This window comes from Littorina saxatilis, unplaced genomic scaffold, assembly GCF_037325665.1.
Source record: "Littorina saxatilis isolate snail1 unplaced genomic scaffold, US_GU_Lsax_2.0 scaffold_1566, whole genome shotgun sequence".
Classification (NCBI taxonomy): domain Eukaryota; kingdom Metazoa; phylum Mollusca; class Gastropoda; order Littorinimorpha; family Littorinidae; genus Littorina; species Littorina saxatilis.
Genome location: NW_027129335.1, coordinates 2,205 through 7,500, shown reverse-complemented (window position 1 = coordinate 7,500; position 5,296 = coordinate 2,205). Strand labels below are relative to the sequence as shown.

The window sequence follows — 5,296 nt, the reverse complement described above, 5'->3', positions numbered from 1 at the left end:
CAGCTTCTTCGAGACTGGACTAGGAAGGATATAATATTAAGTTGAGAATATTAGGTTCTAAGCTACATGAAGAGATCGCAGTCTACAGTAAAGAAGATAGTCCAGAACAAGGTCATCATATGTCATGCCTATTTTTATATGTGAATGAACGATGCACTGATATATTGAAGTTCGATACGAATTTGTTCAGATGAATAAATCTGAACATTGAAACCTGGAACAATTTGTGTTTGCTTTATTCTTCATTAACATTCACACACACAACAATCAACAACCAGAGCCAACACAGCTCGCGCGCCCATCCCGTTACAATGGTGTCAGAAGTGTGGGATTTGTGATTCTTTTGTGAAAGACACATTTCTTGGAAATAACCCTGCAGTGGATTCATGGATTAAAGTGTGTGTGTGAAAAAAAAAAAAAAAAAAAAAAAAAAAAATATGGAAATAACCCTGCTGATTCACGGATTATTATCTTCATGTGATTATTCACGGATTATTATCTTCATGTGATTATTCACGGATTATTATCTTCATGTGATTATTCACGGATTAAAATCTTCATGTGATTGTGACAACGTACAACAAGAGAGAAAGAAGAGGAACTGAAGAAACTAGACAACGTACAACAAGAAGAAAGAAGAGGAACTGAAGAAACTAGACAACGTACAACAAGAAGAAAGAAGAGGAACCGAAGAAACTAGACAACGTGCAACAAGAGAGAAAGAAGAGGAACCGAAGAAATTAGAAGAAGCATAGTAGCCTGGAGGTGATTTTTATAAACTTTATTGACTTTTGATACATGTTTTATACAGAGCTGTAGCGGATATCGTGGAAGAAGAGGATTTTACAAGAAGGAGATGTCTTTTTACTTTTATACCAGATGAGGAATGACTTTTCTTCAAAAGTGACTTTTTACGGAGATTCTGCTTGGATTGGACTTGATTGATTTCTGCAAAAGAAGAAAAGAAAGTATTAACAATGATGAATCCTGAACAATTTTATGAACAGTATCTACGTGATGAAGAAACTGAGGGAACAGAATTTCCGATGGGAGGAAATAGTCATAATTCTACTGGAGGTGTTCAAGAACTAACAGTAACAGACAAGACATACAAAGGATCAAGTAGAAGAGGTCTACAAATGAAACCACAACTTTTCGATGGGAGTGATGACTTTGAGACATACTTAGATCAGTTTGAATGTATTGCTGATTTAGGTGGTTGGACACTGAGAGAAAGAACACTCACTCTTGGAGCCTGTTTGAAAGGACAAGCTAGAAGATTCTACGCTGGACTAGCACCTCATGAGAAAAGAGAATATGCCAGTCTTATATTTCAACTGCGACAGAGATTCGGCACAGCATCCAGACATGGGGTGTACTGGACCACACAGTTTGAAAACAGAAAAAGACTACCAAATGAAGGATTGGCAGACTTTTCTGATGAACTTCTGCTACTTGCACAAAGGGCATATCCAAATGTTGGGTCATCAACTCAACATCAACTTGCACTACAGCAATGGTATAAAAATATGAGTCCAGACATAAAATGGCGATGTTTGGAGAGAAACTGTCAAACCATTCGTGAAGCTGAAGAGGTGGCTGACATGTATGAAGCTATCATGGTACCACAGAAAAAGAAAATCTTCATGGTCAACGGAGAAGAATCAACGATGATAAATTCTTCACCGGAGACAACTGATCGAAATCGTCAACAACAAAAGGGAGACAGACGGTGCTGGACATGTAATGGGACTACACATTTGTCCAGAGACTGCAGACAGAGAACACAGTTTTGCACATGTTGTAAACGCTCTGACCACAGTTTGAAAGACTGTAATTTGTACAGGAAGTGCAAAGAACAGGAACAATTTGAAACTCGACCAACCCACAACGGACGTTCTCAACAGAGAAGAGAGGGAAACGAGAACCGCCGATTTTAAAGGGTCGAGAATCGGTAAATCGACGAAGACCCAACATGAAGAAAGAAGAAATTACGAAACAGGAAAACAGAGAGGATACTCAACCGAGTCAACACTACGTGAAGAAAGAAGAAATTACGAAACAGGAAAACAGAGAGGATACTCAACCGAGTCAACACTACGTGAAGAAAGAAGAAATTACGAAACAGGAAAACAGGGAGGATACTCAACCGAGTCAACGCAACATGAAGAAAGAAGAAACTACGGAACAGGAAAACAAAGAGAAAGAAGATAAAACACAAGAAGATGTACCAAGAAGAATTGGTGTATCGGGATCAAAAATTAGTGATACTGACAATGGAATGTATACTTCTGTATTGGTAGAGAACCAAGAAAAAGTCAACTTTCTAGTTGATTGTGGAAGCACTACAACTCTTCTTTCTACGTCAGTTTTTGATAAACTTAACAAAAACAGTATTTCACCTCTTCAAGTGTCTACTCCATTAGTTGCTGTGAATGGTCAAGCAATTAAACAAAGGGATCAGCAAACAATGAAAGAAGAACACTTTGTTGCATGTACTTTGATACAACAGAGAACCAAGAATGATGAACTAAGACCTACAGCAGTTCAATTCTCTTTCTCTGACATCCTCAGTTCCGAAGACAAGTCTACAGCAGTTCAATTCTCTTTCTCTGATATCCTCAGTTCTGCAAGCAAGCAAGTTAAGCAAGAAAACCCCAACATAGCTATGATTGTGGAAGATGAACAGAAACCGTCATGCAGTAAAACTCTAGACTCATCATCAAGTACAGAAAAACCTGATTTTGAAGTCAGATTTCATCCATTATCTTTGGACGGATGGAATGCAGAAGAACTTAGCCAAGCTCAACTTGAAGATCAAGATATTGAACCACTTCTATCTGCGAAGATGAAATCAAAGGAGCGACCAAAATGGGCAGAGCTCTCTACAAAACGTTCTCAGGCAAAAACACTTTGGGCTCAGTGGGACAGACTATGTATAGTAGATGGTATTCTCTACAGAAAGCGTCTTGAGAATGATAAAGATGCAGGACTACAAATGATCGTACCTGAGTCAAAGCAAGAAGATGTTATGAAGAATCATCACGACGTTCCCACCGCTGGTCATCTTGGATCTGAAAAGACAGGAGAGAGAATAAAACAGTCATATTATTGGCCAGCCATGGATGATTGTATCAAACGCTACTGTGTACAATGTGATAAGTGTGCTGCTCGAAAATCTCATCAAAAACATGTTCCACTTGGACATTGTGGAGTTGGTGAACCTCTGGAACGGGTGAATCTAGACATATGTGGACCTTTTCCCAAAACAGTGATGGGAAACACACACATTTTGGTCATCACAGATCAATTCACACGATGGACAGAAGCAATACCAATTCCAAATCAAGAAGCAAAGACGGTAGCACAAGCCTTCATAACCCATTTCGCAAGCAGATTTGGGTATCCACTAACACTATACACTGATCAGGGCACAAACTTTGAATCAGTGTTATTCAAGGAAATGTGTAATCTAGTGGGGATAAACAAGACCAGATCTACAAGCATGCGGCCTCAAGCAAATGGAATTGTAGAACGATTCAACAGAACACTGGCTGCTATGTTAACAGCGTACTGCGAAAACAACCAGAAAAGCTGGGATATCTACTTACCTCTGCTGGCCTCAGCATACAGATCGTCGGTTCACTGCAGTACAGGTATAACTCCAAATCGAATGATGCTGGGACGTGAGGCGAGACTACCGATGTCACTGGTGTTTGGACGACCCGGAGCTGAAGAAGAAGATGTTTCCCCAGATGTCTACACTGCAAACCTGGAACAGACATTTCAAAAAGTACATGAACATGCACGGAAACATTTAAAGAAAAGTGCAGTGCATCAAGAGAGATACTACAACATGAAAACCAGAAAACGTGAACTGAGTGTAGGACAATTAGTCTGGTTGTTCAACCCTGTCAGGAAGATAGGTGTGTGTACTAAAATGACGTCAAAATGGAAAGGACCGTATATCATCACTAACAAGATTGATGATTTGACATACCTTATTAAAACTAGACCAAAGAAAGATTCAAAGGCGTATCACATTGACAGACTGTTACCTTATAAAGGAAAGAATGTGCCGACGTGGATGAAGAAGTGGAGACTGAACTGTTCGTAACTTCGCCTTGTTTTTCTGGAACATAACGATGACATTGTGCAAAAGATAGTCATTCATAAACAGTATTCTCATATACGTCTTTCGTATGGATTGTGTTAGTTAGTATGATGGAGCGTAACTCAAGGTAAATTGAGGCTGGTTTCGAGACATATATATCCCTGTGTGACAATAATGTGAGGCACTAGGCCAAGATAATTATTCAAACTGGACAGGTGGAGTTCTCAAGGAGTCGAGTTATTGTTAGGCGATGTGAAATTGGTAAAGCACGAAGGTACTGTAGCACGCTTTTTCGATCCTAACAATGTTACTCGGTCTCGGTTAGTTTTAGAAGATAAGTGGGTAATACAAGATGTATTGTAGTATGGACGGTTGACAAATATGAAAACATTGACTATGAATAACTTAATTAGCGCAATACGATATTAATGTGTTACAGATGGAACCAGTACCGGTATATGAAACCATAAGTGATGTTTCAATCAATCAGGAAGGTCAGGGGAAGGAGAAAGAGAAAACAGACTTGCCTTCTGCAGCAAAACTATACCCAGTCACAGTGTATCTGCCCTACGATGAAGCTATGGCGATTGCACAGGTGCAAGTGACAAACACTTTTGCATCTTCTGTGATCAAACGGAAGGATGGAAGAACCACCATCAAACTAAACTACAAAAAGATCAAATAGGACAGAAGTGATTCACTCAAGTTTTAATTTCAAATTTCAATTTCTATGTTCTAGTTCTGGTACTGGTAGTTAAAGTTACAGAAGAATATGTTTTAAAATATATAGATTATGCGGAGCATAATGTTAGAAAGCGGGGGTGCATGTAATGGATGGCCCTATTAGTATTATCCAGAAACTTTAACCTGAACATTAGTGGATCTAACTTTTGCACTGAGAAACATGTGATACAGATCTAAAAGTGTTCTTCATTGAGACAAGTGAAAGATTGGGAGACTTGTGGACAAATGTTATGATATTAACTGTGTTAGGTTGTACTCACCAGAAAATCACTGCACAGTTCGTAGCAGGAAACTTTCGCTGACTAGTTTATGTAGTTTTTATTCGGAATCGTGTGCGTATCGATCGCATTCTTATGAGATGAACACAATGGAACGTAATCTTCTTTTCGATGACGCCATTTTAGATGACGTGTTGTTCGAGATCTCATCGAAGAAGAA

General features: G+C 39.0%; 1 long non-coding RNA gene across 1 annotated transcript; it reads right to left on the bottom strand.

The window, feature by feature from the left end:
• Positions 1 to 765: 765 nt before the first annotated feature.
• LOC138957602 (uncharacterized) lies at positions 766 to 4,557 on the bottom strand. The gene is made up of 4 exons (XR_011453095.1): positions 4,059 to 4,557; positions 3,612 to 3,772; positions 3,009 to 3,074; positions 766 to 948 (listed from the first exon to the last, which is right to left on the bottom strand). It is a non-coding gene; the product is annotated as an uncharacterized lncRNA (long non-coding RNA).
• Between the last annotated feature and the right edge of the window lie 739 nt (positions 4,558 to 5,296).